The 16,673-nt window shown below is 61.7% G+C and overlaps 1 protein-coding gene across 7 annotated transcripts in view; it reads left to right on the forward strand.

Moving 5' to 3' along the window:
• Positions 1-16,673, forward strand: part of RBFOX3 (RNA binding fox-1 homolog 3) — a 67,712-nt gene that overhangs the window by 29,075 nt on the left and 21,964 nt on the right. For 5 of the 7 annotated variants that reach the window (XM_054293185.1, XM_054293184.1, XM_054293187.1 and 2 more), the window contains exon 2: positions 11,961-12,005. The exons of the other annotated variants lie outside the window; for them this stretch is intronic. The gene's annotated coding sequence lies outside the window, so the exon portion shown is untranslated. The remainder of the gene's footprint in view (positions 1-11,960; positions 12,006-16,673) is intronic. 7 annotated transcript variants of the gene reach the window in all.

Here is a 16,673-nt window from a genome sequence, read left to right on the forward strand (position 1 = left end):
TCCATGGCTCTCCCCAGCTCCACAGATGTGAAAACAGTTGGGGAAATCACTTTTCCTTCAAAACAGTTTGGGAAATCACTTTTCCTCCCTGCCAGCACTTAACCCAAACTTCCCCCAGCATGGCAGAGGGGCGGCCCAGCCCAGCCTTGGAGAGGCCAATGAGTTATAGCAATGGACACTGTGCAAAGTGGCTGTGCTGCCCATAAATCCAAACCCTCCTGCAAGTGCAGATGGGCCATAACCGTCCGTCATCCCCGGGCAGCGTGGCTGTGCCAGGGTGGGTTTCTCCTCCGCTGTTTCTGCAGCAGGAGCTCTCTCCATAACAGAGCACGAGCAGCCCCGTGGGTTAGGGGGCACAAACAGGGGTGTCCTGAGGCTGGGGCTGGTGCAGGCACTGAGGGGAAGGTGGCAGGACTGGGGCTGAGCCCTGCTCGCTGTGGCTCCCCCACATTCCATGGGGTGATTCTGCCCCATGGCTGAGCCCTGCTCGCTGTGGCTCCCCCACATTCCGTGGGGTGATTCTGCCCCACGGCTGAGCCCTGCTCGCTGTGGCTCCCCCACATTCCGTGGGGTGATTCTGCCCCACGGCTGAGCCCTGCTCGCTGTGGCTCCCCCACATTCCGTGGGGTGATTCTGCCCCATGGCTGAGCCCTGCTCGCTGTGGCTCCCCCACATTCTGTGGGGTGATTCTGCCCCATGGCTGAGCCCTGCTCGTTGTGGCTCCCCCATATTCTGTGGGGTGATTCTGCCCCATGGCTGAGCCCTGCTCGCTGTGGCTCCCCCACATTCCGTGGGGTGATTCTGCCCCATGGCTGCAGTGCTGGAGGTGGGCAGGAGGGAAGGAGGGTGCTGAGCTCAGAGCTGCTCTGGTGCTGCTGGGGCTGAGCAGGAGCAGCAGCCCTGCCTCGCCCAGAGCACCAGGACGCCCTGGCACAGCCTCTGGGCACCTCCATTGGCATTTCTGCATCCTGTGCCAGCAGGGCCCGCCGAGGCTGGCGCGTGGCAGGCAGCTGTGAGCGCTGGGCACGCCGTAACTGGGTTGGAGCTGTTGCTGCCAGTGTGGGAGGGTCTCTTTCCTTGAGGAATGACCTGGAATTCGATCAGGCGGCTTTTGCTAGATTGTGAGACTGGAAGTGTAACTGTGCAGGATCAAAGGGAAGCCGGCAGTGCCACGAACCAGGACCTGCAGGGCTGAGCGAGAGGAGCCACCCTGGGAGATGGAAATGCCCCCAGCAGGATGCTGAGGGACTCCAGCTCCTCACGGCAGAGCCAGTCTCATGCAGCCCTGATGCCTCAGTGGCTGCTGAGGGACAGCAGGCTCCTCTGCCGAGCGCCACCAGCTCTGGGGCCGCTCTGTCCTGTGCCATCAGCCAGCACCGCTGTACCAGGACTAAGCTGGAGCTAAGTCAGGGAGAGGGAAGGTCCTGGACAGCCAGTCCTGGGGGCTGCAGGGGTCCCAGCAGGGCTGGTGCTGGCAGCAGCACTCAGGCAGGGGCTGGGACCGGGCAGGACGGGCAGGGAGAGCAATTGTGGCAGTGATTAATGGCACACGGGCAGAGCTGCCAGCTCGGGGTGCCCACGGTGGCAGGGAGCAGCTGTGGGACCGCTGGCCGAGGGCTCTGGGTGCCCTGGCCGAGGGCTCTGGGTGCCAGCCGGGCTCTGGGTGCCAGCCGGGCTCTGGGTGCCCTGGCCGAGGGCTCTGGGTGCCAGCCGGGCTCTGGGTGCCAGCCGGGCTCTGGGTGCCATTCTGTGCTGCTGCCCCTGCCAGGCCGTTCTCCCGCTCCGGCCGCTGCTGCTCCTGCCGGGGCCTTTCGGACACTCTGGCAGCACGGCCGGGTTTATTAAGCCAATAAAGCACCGTAAAGTACCCGCACAGTGGAGCCCCCTGAGGTGCCCTTGTGCGCAGAGAGGAGCCGGGGATGCCGGTGATTGCTCTGTCACGCTCAGAGATGGAGAGGAGCGGGCAGCGCTGCGCCAGGCTGCTGCTGCTGCTGCTGCTGCTGCGGCTGCCTCTGCTCCAGAGCCCTCCCTGCCCTGCCCCTCGCTGGCCCTCTGCACTCTTTTAGGCATTTCTGGCCCTCGAGGGGCTGCACAATCGGGGGATGCTGGTGGCATCTCCCTCACCCATCCCTGGTGCCTGTGGCTGCCCAGGGACAGCGTTGTCTCACCCTCTGCCTGGGGCTCCACTCCATTCCTGGCCCTGGGGAGCTGCTGTGTTTTAAAACCAAGCAGGTTTTAAAAACCCAGCCATGGGTTGGTAGAGAAACACCCGATCCTGGGCACCTCATGCTCCCAGGGGGTTTGTGAGGGGTGCAGAGCACCCCTGGGATGGTGATGGCTGCAGCCCTCCCGGTGCTGCTGGGCGTTCCTGTGGGTGCTGGTGGCAGGCAGGGCTCCAGCAGCATGCAAAGCAGGCCCTGTGTAATAGATAATAATTAATAGACTGCTCTGGTGGCAAGCTAGGTAAGTAGATAAATAATTTTAATTATCCTTGGGGAGGCTGTAAAATTCACACACAGCCCTTTATTAAACTCTCTGTTTACAACAGTCATTTATATTGTGTGTCATTTTGCATAAAACCCCCCTGGGGCCGAACAGCACCGTGCAGCACCGTCCCTGCACTGCCAGCACTGCTGCTGCTCAGGAGGGCAGGGAGCAGGGCCTGGGGGACACACAGACCCCAGCCAGAGGCAGCTCCAGCTCTCCCCTTGATGCCCCCACCTGAAGCTGGTGCTGCACCCCAGCCCTGCCGAGTTCTGCCCACCTGGGGATCCCTGGGGGCTCCCCCGACCCCAGCCCTTTCCCAGCAGAGTTGATGGGTTTGTGCTGATGGCAGGGTATTTTTTTCCTCCATTTTTTTGTGCGTGTCTCTCAAAAGAGCCATAAATTCCAAGCTGTGAAATCCCGCTGCGTCAGCAGTCTGCAAAATGAAGTGATATTAAACGTGACAAAAGTCCCTCTAATTCACCCTGGCCAGTTCCTGCTTCCCTCCCCGAAGCTGTAACTGAGAAGGGGAAGAGTGGAGGTTGCCGTTGTCCCTGCCTGGAATCCGCTGAGCCATCCAGGCCTGAGAATTGTATTAATTAGGGATTATTTACAAATTACTCTGCTCCGGCTGTGCCGCACGCGCTGCCCTGTGCACAGGTGTGTTCTGCCGCGTGTCACAGGCGTGTTCACCTGTGCTCCCGAGCATCTCCTCATTGCTGCAGCCCCCAGGGGTGGCTTTGGGGCAGGGGGACACAGGGGTGAGCTGTTACCCTCCCTGTGAGTCCCTCGTGCCCTGGCTGTGCAGAGGTGCTGCTGCCATTCTGCACTCACAGAGCCCTGCACGCCACGCACTGCTCCTGTTCCAGTGGCAGATTCCAGCAGAGCCCCTGCCGGCCTCAGGATGAGCCTTTGGGGATTTGAAATCACAGTGTGTGTTTCTCTGCTCATGGATGGGTTCTGTGCTGTCCCCACTGCAGGCACTGCTCTGCAGAAAGTCATCAAATAACTGTGGAGTTTAATATCCCCACAATGGGGCTGACATTTGTGTCGTTAATTTTAAACCGCTTTATTTCATCTCTGTTAAGTCAGACTCATTTTCAACAAGCTGAATAACTCTTTCTCCCTTACTGTGGACTTGTGTTTGATAATTTCCTTCCCTGTGTGGGTTTTGTTCCTGTCCTGGAAGGTCAGTGAGATGGCAGGGCAGGACAGAGCGCTGTGCTGTGCTGTGCTGTGCTGTGTTACCTGCCCAGGTGACCCTGGTGTGTCCCCCCAGACAGGCAGCTCTCACTGTCTCTCCTCTGGGGTACACAAAGCGCTGTGCTGCCCGCAGGTGAGGTACAGGGCTTGGTTTGGGGTTGGGAGCCTGGAGCAGGGGTTGTTTGGGGTCTCGGAGCAGGAAGGAGCATTCCCCAGCATGCTGGGCCAGGGCTATCAGTTATTTCAGCAATCGATGGTATTGATGCCATGCTAGCTGAGGAGGCCACTGGAGGGCTGTTCTTCCAAATCATTACATTCAGAGCTGAACTATCCCCTTTTCGTATAAATCCTGACAAATAAAGATGAAGCAGGGCCTTTCCCGTGGAGCTGCAGCCCAGAGTCAGCGTTGGCACCGTTTGGGGCACCCCTGCTCGGGATGAGCAGACGTGCCAGAGACAGGAAAGCTGCCCTAAAGGACTGTCGCTGTTGGGTCCCCTCTGCTGCATCTCTCATAGGATAGGAGAGCTCCCAGGGGTCTCTCTGTGCTCAAAATCCAGAGGGCACGGGACACACTGTGGGGATGGACCCTGAATGTGAGCATCTGATGGCATCAGTGCAGCAGGAGCACCCCAGGATGTGCCTGTTTCCCTGGGGATGGTATCCCCACTGCTCCTGGGGTGCTCCTGCGCCCTTTGGAGCTGGCACACAGAGCTTTGGGCACCCACGGGCCCACAGAGGGGCTCCTTCCATTTGCTTTTGTCGTTTTTCATTTCAAGATGAAATTAGGCTGCATAAAGAAAACCCCAGCCTTTTCTTGCAGCACTGCATCAGTGCGTCCCTCGAGGGGAAAACACTCACACGGAGGTTTTCAGGTTTTGCTGCACTTTGCCTGTCCTCGTGTCTCCATCAGTGCTTTCAGAACGCTCACTCCTGGCCAATTCCCCGCGCGCTGCGTTTGGTGCTCTGGGGTTTGTTTCCTTTTTTGCTATTGTTTTCAATCAATTTCACAGTGGGTTTGTGGCTGGGATAAAAGCGTCCCCTGCTCTCCGCTCGCCGGGCAGCGCTTTGTGTCTGTGTGTCCCTGCTGATGCCACCCCAGGGTGAGCAGGGTGGGTGCTCCTCGTCCATGGCTCACCTACCTCTGCTCCGGGGCTCGTGCCGTGCCCAGGTGTCCACAAAGGATGCCCTGAAATCCATGATTTTCCCTGAAATCCATGATCTTCTCTCACAGTCGCGTCCTGCTCGGCTGCTCCATGTTCCTGCCGGCTCCTCCAGCCCCTCTGGTCCCCCTGTCCCCGCTGGCTTCATCCCATGCGTTCTCCCATCTCCACATCCCAGCGTGGATCCGTCTCCCTGTGCCCTGTCCCACAGGTTCTCAGGGAGAGGCTGAGCCACAGGTTAATTTACAGCGTGTGGGGAGGGGACGGAAAGAGCTCTGCCCGCTAAATAAGTCATGAGGCCGGATCCCAACAGCACAATTAGAATCCTCCGTTAATGATTATTTATGGGGCTGGGAATGCTTATTTAACCTGACTATATTAAATATTAAACCAAATTATAATATTTATACCGGTATTTACAACAAAAGGAGGCGGTGGGTGGCTGGGGCAGGCCAGGTGAGTGAGGGAGGTGTGTCCAGTGCCACAGGGGGTGTGGGCAGCCCTCAGGGCTGTGGGGACCAGAGCAGCAGTCATGGCTCTGTCCCTTACCCCGGCCCAGCCATAGCCTTTACCATAAGTGGCAGGAATGTTGCTGGAGGAGAGGGAAGGGCTTTTGGGTGGGAGATGGTGTCTCCCAAACTGGGACGGTAGAAGGCAAAGGAGCCCTAGCTGGTGTGGGGTCAGAGGAACGTGCTGTGCCCAGAGCTGTGCTGCTTTTGTCACCTCGGAGCTGGAGGTGACAGCTGGGCCTGGGGCTCCCACTGTTGGGGTTCCCTGTGCGCGGTGCTGCTGCATGCTGGAATGCAGCTCCCTGTGGCAGAGCCATGGCCCTGGTGCCACCAGCCCTGGGAGCTGCAGGGGCTCAGTGCAGATCCCTGCTGATCCTGAGCCGCCGTCGCTGCCGGCTCTGCAGCCCGCTGCAGATAAAATGATGATTAAGGGGTCCCACCCTATAAGCAGACAACCATGTTGACCTTATTTAGGCTCCTAATCAATTTGGCCCTGGTGTGATTAATTGAGATGCCTGCCATCGATTTGCTGTGCGACAGGAGCGGCTGAGGCGGGACGCGGCGGATGCAGCAGGGAGATCTCTGCGGCGGCCGAGCGAGGCTGAGCTGGGCAGCTCCAGCCAGGCAGGATTATCCAGAGCCCAGCTCTGCTCCTGCTGCTGCCCACGGGCTGCTCGTGGGGCTGCAGTGGGGTTTGCACCCCCCGGGAGCATCCCCCAAAGGTGCCGTGGGCACGGGACCTGGGAAGGACGGTGTGCTCTTCTGAGCCAGCCAGCAGCTTGGGAAAGAGCCCCCATGGCCCTTGCCAGTGCCAAACCCTCTGCAGGGGCTGGTGAGACCCCTCCCGAGGTGTGGCCCTCCCCAGTGCCCCTGAGGGAGCTGTTCTGGGACCACCAAGCACCATGAACCCCACATGAGCTGCCAGAGGGGAGAGGCCCTGCCCAGAGGCACCAGCTGGGGACGAAGGACCTACAGCACGGATGATTGGAAAGGATTTTCTAGCTAAATTGCTGAGCAGATGGATTTACCCTGGACTGGTCCTTGTGGACTCTGGAACATTTTCTCTCCTGTCACAGCGCCTTTTTATGACCTGCCATTTGCTCCAGCAAGCGAGAAGTGAGCCCTTGGCACGCAGCTCCTGTGGTTAAGGGATGCAGCAGCCGTGCCACAGCTCCTTGTCGGGACAGTGCTGGGGCCTGGCAGGGCACCCCTGCCCACCCTGGCACCCCGGGCACTGGCAGGGGCTGGAGGGTGGCAAGGGGCAGCCGTGGCTGAGGCAGAGGAGCTGGCAGGGCTGGCACGGGGCACGCTGTGCCAGAGATGCAGCCGCTGTTTATATTTCTGTTTATATCTGTTTATAACAGATCATTGCAGTGACACCTGCAGAGGGCTCCAGATGGGAGGCTGTGGAGCAGGGCAAGCCTGGAGCCACATCCTGGCCTGGGAGAGCCCTCTGTGGTGGCAGCAGGGACAGAGGGACAGTGGTGGCTCCGGGGGTGCTGGGCTTTCCCCCTGCTCTGCCATCAGTGCTTCCATCAGGGATTCCATCATCAGCACTTCCCCACGGTGATCCCACCCGCTCCTTTGGCTTCTGCTGTCCCAGCTGGTGACTGATATTTCTCTTCCTTAGAAGAAGGGAAGGACAACACAATCTTCCACCCGAAGCCCTTCCCCTTCCTCCAGCAGCGTCCCTGCCATTTACATTAAAGGCTATAATGGGCTGGAGTAAATGGAGCAGGTTTGCAATTAGTTTTCCAAGTACTTATCTCATTAAAGTAAATGAATTATTGATTTAGTGACACTCATGCTTTTAGTGAGCAGCACAGTGCCATCCCTGCTCCGCCGCTGGCTCCTGCAGCCGGCCCTTGCACGCTGCTCCCGTGGGCACACGTGTGTGGGCATGTGGGCACGTGGGCACCGAGCAGCAGCTCTGCCTCTCCTGGCCTGGGAGCCGGCACGGCCACGCTGGGCAGGAGAGCAGGAGCTGCCTTTGGAGGGGCCCTGCTGAGCCGGGAGGGATGGACGGGGACCTGCTGCACCCTGGGGCGCTGCTGGGGACGTGGCAGCTGTGCCAGGGCAGCTCCTGCCCGCCCATCCTGCTGTGCAGGGGGTGGCAGGGAGGCAGCTTGGCTTGCTCTGGGGCTGTTGGTGCAGCACAGAGCAGGCATGGGGCTGGCATGGGGCTGGCGTGGGGCTGGCATTGGGCTGGCATGGGGCTGGCGTGGGGCTGGCATTGGGCTGGCATGGGCTGGCGTGGGGCTGGCATGGGGCTGGCATGGGGCTGGCGTGGGGCTGGCGTGGGCTGGCGTGGGGCTGGCATGGGGCTGGCATGGGGCTGGCGTGGGGCTGGCGTGGGCTGGCATTGGGCTGGCATTGGGCTGGCGTGGGGCTGGCATGGGGCTGGCGTGGGGCTGGCATGGGGCTGGCGTGGGGCTGGCGTGGGGCTGGCATGGGGCTGGCATGGGGCTGGCGTGGGGCTGGCATGGGGCTGGCATTGGGCTGGCATGGGGCTGGCGTGGGCTGGCATTGGGCTGGCATGGGGCTGGCATTGGGCTGGCATAGGCTGGCAGGCGGGGTGAGGAGCTGCTGGGGCTCCCTGGGCCATGCCAGCCCCTGCAAGGGCACGGAACAAGCAGGGTGTGGGGATGCTCAGCTCTGGCAGAGCGTGGCTGCAGGAGGATGAAGCACTGACAGGCTGTGCTGGAGCCAAGTGCTCATGGCTGAACCTGCCGCCCCCAGCTCGCTGCTGATTCAGCGCTTTTGCTCTCCTCTGCGCAGAGATTTCGTCTCTCCTGTGAGATAAAGCACTCCATGAACGGAGAGCTGCCTGCTCGGAGCTGCCGGGGCAGGAGGGGCTGCCCTGCCCTGCTGGGGCTGCACTGTCCTGCTGGGGTGCCCATGCTGGGGCTGCCCTGCCCTGCTGGGGCTGCCCTGCCCTGCTGGGGCTGCCCTGCCCTGCCCTGCCCTGTTGGGGCTGCCCTGCCCTGCTGGGGCTGCCCTGCCCTGCCCTGCCCTGTTGGGGCTGCACTGCCCTGCTGGGGCTGCCCTGCCCTGCCCTGCACTGCCCTGCTGGGGCTGCACTGTCCTGCTGGGGCTGCCCTGCCCTGCACTGCCCTGCTGGGGTGCCCTGCCCTGCTGGGTCTGCCCTGCCCTGCCCTGTCCTGCTGGGGTGCCCATGCTGGGGCTGCCCTGCCCTGCACTGCCCTGCTGGGGTGCCCTGCCCTGCCCTGCCCTGCCCTGCCCTGTTGGGGCTGCACTGCCCTGCTGGGGCTGCCCTGCCCTGCACTGCCCTGCTGGGGCGCCCACGCTGGGGCTGCCCTGCCCTGCACTGCCCTGCTGGGGCTGCCCTGCCCTGCACTGCCCTGCTGGGGTGCCCACGCTGGGCACTCTCCCCTGCAGCTCCCGTGCCTGGGGGTGCCACAGGGGCTGTGCCAGGGATGCCAGAGGGATGCCAGGAGTGCCAGGCTCCTCCAGCCATGCCCGCTGTGCCAGCGGGTGCCCCTGGCTCACAGCAGGTTCAGGAATGGCACTGGAAGCTCTTTGATCTCCTGGCCAGCACAAGGAGGTGCTGATGGGCTGGGAGGAGGCGCCAGTGGCCAGCAGGAATTGCAGGAAGGATTTCAGGTGGGAGGTCGCAGCTGCTCCTCAGGTGGGGTTTGGTGGCCAGCAGAAGTTGCAGAATTTTGGCTGGGATGCTCACAGGTGTTATTTAGATGGGGTTTGGTGGCCAGAAGGAATTGCAGGAAGGATTTTGGCTGGGAGGCTCAGAGCTGTTATTCAGGTGGGTTTGGTGGCCAGCAGGAATTGCAGGAAGGATTTTGGCTGGGATGCTCACAGGTGTTTTTTAGGTGGGGTTTGGTGGCCAGCAGGAATTGCAGGATTTTGCTGGGAGGCTCAGAGCTGTTATTCAGGTGGGTTTGGTGGCCAGCAGGAATTGGCTGAGAGGTCACAGCCGTTCCTCAGGTGGGGTTTGGTGCCCAGCCTCTGCCCCAGTCTCTGCCCCTGCCCCTCCTGCCCCTGCCTCCAGCGCTGCTGGGAATGGGATGTTTTATATTCCTTAGCTGGGGGAAAAAAAAATCCCTTCTCATTTAATTAAAAATGTTGACATTGTGCCTGGCCATCCCACCCGCCGGAGAAGGTGGTTATAAATTAAACATTAAACCTTTAATGGCCCATAAAGAAATTTTCGCTGCTGTTCTGTATATGGGGATATAAATAGAGAGGGCTGTGGGGGGAGGGTGGGACATTATTGTTCCTCAGCCAGATAATCTTTGCTAATGAATTTAATTAAAAGCAAAATTAATTTAGGATTTTTGGTGGAGGGAACGGGGGTTAAAATGTACTTTGAGAAACTACCAAGAAGTTTCCCAGCAGATCAGAGCCAGGCCTGCCTTGGTTTAAGTGTGGGGATGGGGGTGATGGGGTGCAGCTTTCATGGCATCCCTGCAGCTGGGGGACACGGGTTGCATTTCTTGTGCAGAGCCCTGATTGCCATGCAGGTGGGTTTGGCTGGGCTGGGATCACCTGTTCTGGCAGCAGGGCCCTCTGGGGCTGTGCGAGGCTCCAGGTGGAGTTGGTCAGCCCAGACCTGTGCCAGAAAAGCAGAGGCTGGACCAAGATGCCCCCAGATCCTGCCCAGAGCTGCTCCTGCCCCTCTCCATCAATGCTGTGCCAGGGGTTTCCCTCTCCTGCTCTGGACAGGGAGGCTGTGGCTGAGCGTCCCCTCCCTGTGTGCGGGGCCACCAGAGGCCTGTGCTGGGCTGGAGCTGGGCTTGGCCCGTCCCTGTGTGTGCCGGGAGCGTGGCACATCCCAGCTGGGCCCATCCTGGCTGTGAGGCCCCGTGGTGCTGTGGGGAGCTTCTCAGAAGGCGCCTTTCCTGGGAAATGTGTTTGGGAAATGCAGTTACCCACCGCCGAGCCTCCCCCGGGAGCACACGGAGTCAATTATTCATTGCAGAGCAGGCAGACCGGGCTCCCAGCGCTCCCAGCCCTGCCTGCCAGCCCTGCCAGCCCTGCCAGCCCTGCCAGCCCTGCCAGCCCTGCCGCTGGAGCGCTCTGGGCCTGCTGTGCCATGCCCTGCTCCCCGCCGGGACCCTGGTGGGCGCTCCCTTGGCACAGCTCGGGGGTGCTGGCTGGGGCAGGAGGCTCTGCCAGGCCTGCAGGGCTGTCAGCATCGCTGGGAGCCCCCAAACATCTGTGTTAGGGCACCCACAGCTGGGTCTGCCCCGGCCTGGGGAGAGGGGACCCCCAGCCTGGTGAACGCCCGGTGCGGGGTCAGAGTGTTTGCAGGGTTTTTATCATGAGAGTGCTAATGGAAGTCAGCACCAGCCTAATGAGCTGTACTCCTCCATGAATCTGATTCGTCGAGGCAGGAATTACCATAATTGATTATCCTGCTGCGTGCCTGAGAGCCGTGTTTGCTGACAGAGTGCCTGGGAGCAGTGTCTGTGCATCCTGAGCCTATGGACCCTCCCTGGGCTGGTGCTGCTGGGACCCGCTGTGGGCTCAGAGCAGCCCCCAGGCACCCCAGGGTCCTGAACCCCCCTCGGGACCCTCGCCTGGGGCTGCTGGCCCTGCTCTGGGAGCTGAGCATCTCCAGAGCTGCCGGGCAGGTGGGACCCAGCGCCTGCCGGCCTCCAAAGCACAGGAGCGGGCACACACAGCCCCCCTCACTCTTCAGCCGCTCCTGGGATGTATCAGCCATTCTCGTTATTTCTGAGGGGCTAACGTGATTGATGAATGTCTGCCTTGGCCACGCTGCAAAAGCCAATTAGTTGAAGTGCAGCTTTCAGGAAGTTTTCTTTGAAATTTGGCTTAATTTCCAAGAAGTGCCCAGAGCCAGGAGAGCGGCGTGCCGCAGGGGCTGCTCCTCACAGGAGCGTGTCCCCGTGCTGCTGCCGTGGGCTGAGGGCTTGGGATGCAGATGTGCAGCCAGCATTGGGTGGCAGCTGGGCCCTGTGGGGTGTGTGGGGCTGTGCCTGCAGGGCTCTGGGGCCCAGGAAGGGACCCCTGGTCTGTGGGAGCTGGGTTGGGTTCCAGGGGCGCTGGTGGAGCTGAAGGGGGGGATCTGTGCCCACCACCCCGGGCATGGGGCTGCTGGGTGCTTGTCACTGTAAGATATGAAATAACATGACATAGACACACTGCTGTTTCCAAGGGAAAAAGGGGAAGTTTATTTTTTGACTCTTAACATTTATAGATTTCCAAAAGTGACAGTGGATTGGAGGGTGACAGTGCCACCTCTCCAATGACACTGGACAAACCGACAGTCCATCAAATTTCTCCTCCTCCATAAAAGAATGCAAAACAATGAGTTATTTACAGAAAGTGTGTGAGAAAGTTCATTATAAGAATGTAAGCACCAGAAGGCTTAGAAAATCCTAAAAACCAGGGTGGCAGGGGCTGATGCTGCTTGGCTGCCCTGGGCTGAGCCCCCGGCCTGGCCTGCACAGGCTCCCCAGTGCCCAGGGAATGTCACTGACATGCGGCTCACATCCCAGCACCGTGCAGACATGGGCGGGCAGCACTGACTGTGACAGGTTAGTGGTGATGATGATGATGATCACCGATTTTAACCCTTCCTCCCCTTGCCTGTGTTTTCCAGAGCGCCCCGTGCGAGTGCCGCGGGAGGAGCTGGGCTCAGTAAAAGGTACGGAGGGTTGGGGTCCCAGCCAGGGGCTGCCTTGGCTCTGCCCTGGCTGCTCCGGGGTCCCTCCTGCGTCCAAACCTGCGTGTGTGGGGTGGCAGGGCAGGGCCTGGGGCTCAGGGATGGGGCTGGGGGCACAGAGCAGCTCCCGGGGTCCCTCCTGCGTCCAAACCTGCGTGTGTGGGGTGGCAGGGCAGGGCCTGGGGCTCAGGGATGGGGCTGGGGGCACAGAGCAGCTCCCGGGGTCCCTCCTGCGTCCAAACCTGCGTGTGTGGGGTGGCAGGGGCCCCGTTCTGTGGCAGTTGCTCACCCAGGAGATGTTTGTCCCCAGGGCTCTGGGGGTGCCACCACAGCTCACAGTGTCCCCAGGGCTCTGGGGGTGCCACCACAGCTCACAGTGTCCCAGGCTGAGGCAGGGCATGGTGGAAGGTGAACCAGAGCAGGTGCCCTCTGCCAGCCTGTGCCCGCTGCTCAGGTGTGGGTGGCTCCTCCCTGTGCCACCCTCACATCTCTGGACTTTGCAGCGTCAGGAGGAGCCCATCACAGAGGGGACACTGCATCCCCCTGGGTCCATCCCACTGAGGACAGCCAAAGCCAGTGGAGCAGAGGGGCAGGGAAAGCCGAGGGGCTGCAGAGGATGAGTGTGGTGCATCATCCCCAGCTCCGGGCCCTGGCAGGGGCTGGGGCTGCCAGGGGGTGATGGGGGCAGTGGCACTGTGCTGCAGGAGCTGCTCACTCGCAGCGCTGTGAAGGGGAACCCTCCCATCCTTGGCACACACAGGACAAGGACGGAGGTGACCTGCTGGGAGGGGATTGTGGTGTGGAAGGGACCTGAGATCCCGTGGGAAATGTGGGAGAAGAGCTGCCAGGAGGAGCAGGAGGGGTGGGTGGGAGCAGGGCTTGGAGGAAGAGTGGGAGGAAGGCTGTCCTGTGCTGGGCCGTGCTGCGGGCTGGGGACGCTGCTCGGCTGCAGGGGAGGCCGTGGGGCCGGGCTGCCCCCAGCCCTGTGCCTGCTGGTGTCTCGTGGTTCCCTCCCCGTTGAGGAGGGGGCTTTGCCGCTCCCAGTGCGCCGCCGTGGGTGGGTGGGTGGGCACGGGTCAGCCCTGGGCTGCAGGGATCTGCTGCGGCCTGGCTGTGTCTGCAGGAGGGGAGGGCAGCAGGGCGGGGGTCCTGCAGCTCCTGCCCGCTCTGGGCGGGAGCTTTGGGCTCTGCACGGGGGCTCTGGGCTCTGTTGGTGTGGCTGTAGGAGGAGAGGGTGGGATGGTGCTGCTCAGGGAGCTGGGGAGGTGCTGTGCTGCTGCCCCTGCCCAGTCTGTCTGCTGGCGATGGAGGGGTTTCATTCTGCTGCCCTGGGCCCCTCTGTCTGTCTGTCTGTCTGTCTGTCCCATACTGCAGGGCTGGGGGCTCTGGCAGGGCTGGGGGCACCCCAAGTCACAGCTGGGGCACAGAGAGAGAGGAAGGGGTTGGGATCACGGAGATATAGGAGGGAGCAGGGAGCCCCCCGCCCCAGCTGCCTGCAGTGGTGCCTGTGCTGCTTTATCACCCTCTCCTGGTGCTGAATTATTGAGAGTGTTGCTCTCGTTTATTGCCGTGCTGGAGGAGAGCTGCCTCCAGCCTGGTGCTGCTCTGAATGTGATTATGGGGCTGTGGATGTCAGAGCCAGCTGGGCCCCCGAGACCAATCTGCTGCCCCCCTCACTCCTCTGCTTCCCTTATCCTTATTTATTCCCTCCCTCCCCGCCTGGCTCAGCACTCGTGGTCCCCCTGCTCCTTCCAGTGTGTGCCCCTGGAGGACAGAGATTGAGAGCCTGAGGAGCAGCACTGCCTGCCTGCCAAGCCAGGGGCAGCAGGGGCTCGTGTGCAGGACCCCAACCCATCCCAGGGTGGCTCAGACCCCTCCTGCTCTGTGCCCTGTGCTGGCACCTGGGGTGGCTCAGACCCCTCCTGCTCTGTGCCATGTGCTGGCACCTGGGGTGGCTCGGACCCCTCCTGCTCTGTGCCATGTGCTGGCACCTGGGGCTGCTGCTGAAGCCCCCCTGTGGGGCACAGGGCTGCCAGTTCAGAGGGTGCATTACTTGGGCTCGGTCACAGCCCCCTCCTCACCTGGCGAGGTCACACCTGGTGCTCCATCTCTGGATTCAGAGCAGGCGCTCAGAGTGTCTCCAGTGACCTCTGAGAGCTGCTGGAGGAGGAGCAAGGAGCAGGGACAGATGGAGAGGTTGAACAGGGTGCCAGGGAGCCTTGTCAGCCCCTTCTCGCTGCCCCAGCTCGGGGCAGGGACCGTCCCTGTGGTGCTGGGGCCGTGGGACCTTCCTTGCCATGGGATGGATGCTCCTTGTCACACAGCAGCTCTGATCTGTCAGTGCCTTCATCTAATTGCTTGATGTCTTTGAATAACTACTAATGAGCTTCTAATTAATGAATGCCTTGGCTTGGGGGCATTTTGAGTGGGTGGCAGGAGAGGATTAGGCTGGTGCTGGTGTCCCTGGGTGCTGTGGGCTGCCAGCACTGCCCTCACAGGGTGACCCGGGGCTGGAGCTCCTGATGTCCCAGCGCAGCCCCGATGGCCCTGAGGAGAGGCTCTGTCCTGCCTGATCTGCAGCTCCTTGGCAGCTCTCAGGAGCGCCAGCACCCAGCTTTGCCCTGTGGGGAGTGCTGCAGGGACCAGGGGGTCCCACCAAGCACCAGCAGCCCCCAGGACACCCAGTGCCCCCGTGGCTGTGTGCTGTGCCCCCATGGCAGGCCCAGGACATGGCATCGTGGCATCATGGCATCGTCCTCTCTGCTGGGAGAGGAAGCACGGGGCTCTCGGTGCTGCCAGGTGTTGGAAGTCCACTGCATGCTGTGGGTGGGAATCTGGGCACGGAGCTGGGCCAGCTCTGGGCTGGCAGCAGCTCTGACAGGTGCCCAGGGCTGGGTGCAGTGCCCTTGGCACCAGGGTGTGCTACAGCTGTGCTCGGCGGGGCTGGGGGCTCCAGGCAGACCCCTGGGCTCGTTCCTCGTGGATGAAGCTCCCAGATGTCCCAGCGTGTCCCTTGGAGGAGGCCTGAGCCTTTCCGCCCTTTCCCAAGGAGAGGATGGCACCGCTCTGGCTGCCTCGGGCCCCTCCCAGCAGCCCTGCCCTGTGCAGCACGTCCATCCCGGTGCCTGGAGCAGCCAGGTGGGCTGTGCTGTCCCTGGCAGGTTCCCTCAGGGGTCGGGGGGTGTGCCCACCAGTGCTCCCAGTGCAGGCTCTGTCCCTCGGCCAAGGCCACTCCTGTCCCGGTGCCGTGTTGTTCTCCCTCTTCCAGAAAACAAAACCAAGGAGCCCTGAAGGGTTCATTTAAAATAAATAAAAAACTGGGAATTGTGCTGATCTGAAGGAAAGGCAGCCCCATCCTGAGCGGGGGAGCGCAGTGCCAGCCCGGCCCCGAAGGGCAGAGAGGGATGTGCTGAGAACTGCAGCCCTGTGCAACTTCAGCCTTTGATCGTATATCTCACACGTGCCCTTTGCTTTCCCTCTGCTGATATTTATTAGGTTTAATTTTACTGGGACACGGCTGTAAGTGAGACAGATGGAATGGGGTCTGTGCGCCTGGTGAACACATCTTAATTAAACAGATAAATAAACTTTCCTTCCAGGAGGCTTCAGTTTCGGAGGGGCTCCTCGGGGGCTGCGGCTCTGCGGGGCGGGCACAGCCCTGGTGCCACCACTGCTGGCTGGCACTGTGCACGGTGTCACTGGGAGGAGCAGGGTGAGGGAAGCCAGCCAGTGGTGCCAGCAGGGTGTTCCCGCTGGGGGCTCGGTGCCACCCTGCCCATCAGCGTCCCCGCTGCAGAGGGACATCTCTGCGGCCGGGCACGCCTTGGGGATGGCAGGAGGAGGGAGAGAGGAGACTCCAGCTCTCCTCGGCTCCCAGAGCTGTGCCCGTTCCGCTGCTGGCTCGGGGCAGTGCCAGCACGGCCAGGAATGCCTTTGAGTCACCCTGGCCGGAGCGGCGCGGGGGAGGATGGGCACATTACCTCATCCTGGAGCCGCTCCTGCCTCACGTGGTGTGCTTGGTTGGGCACCGCAAGGCCACCGTGCCAGGCATGCCCTGCCGTTGTCACCTCCAGAGCTGCAGTGAGCCAGAGCGGCCCAGGCCCTCTGGAGCTGCCTGCTCGGGGTGCCCCTGCCCTGCTCGGGGTGCCCCTGCCCTGCACGGGGTCTGTGGGGTGTGTGCGGGTTCCTGGGGAGCCCCTCTCCCCTCAGCTGCACCAAGGGCTGTGCAGGGACACACTTGTCCTTTCAGAGCTGTCCCACATCCTTCCCTGGTGCTGGAGTGCACAGAGGGCATGGCATGGGAGGGAGGGGAAGCTGGGCACCAGCAGGAGAGTGGGGTCTGAGCACCAGGGTGTGCCAACAGGGCCACGGCATCTGTCCTGGTCCTTGGAGCAGCTGTGGTGGGCACCCACGGGGAGCAGTGCCTGGGGATGCTGTTGGCAGCAGATGTCACTGCTGGACCTTTCTGGTGCCCGGTACCACAGGGTGGTGATGGTGACAAAGCCTCGCCCGGGCCTGGCATCCCCTCCCTGCAGTCCCCTTGGAGTGCATTCCCCCAGCGTCAGGTCCCTCTGCGAGGGGCTGGCACCCCCTTGGCCCCACACACCTCTTTCTCAGGGGGGCTCTTGCAGAGCTGTTTGCAGCAGGTTC

Source organism: Melozone crissalis, unplaced genomic scaffold (assembly GCF_028551555.1).
Source record: "Melozone crissalis strain CALT ecotype California unplaced genomic scaffold, PUWL_Pcris_2 ptg000129l_1, whole genome shotgun sequence".
In the NCBI taxonomy this organism is placed as follows: domain Eukaryota; kingdom Metazoa; phylum Chordata; class Aves; order Passeriformes; family Passerellidae; genus Melozone; species Melozone crissalis.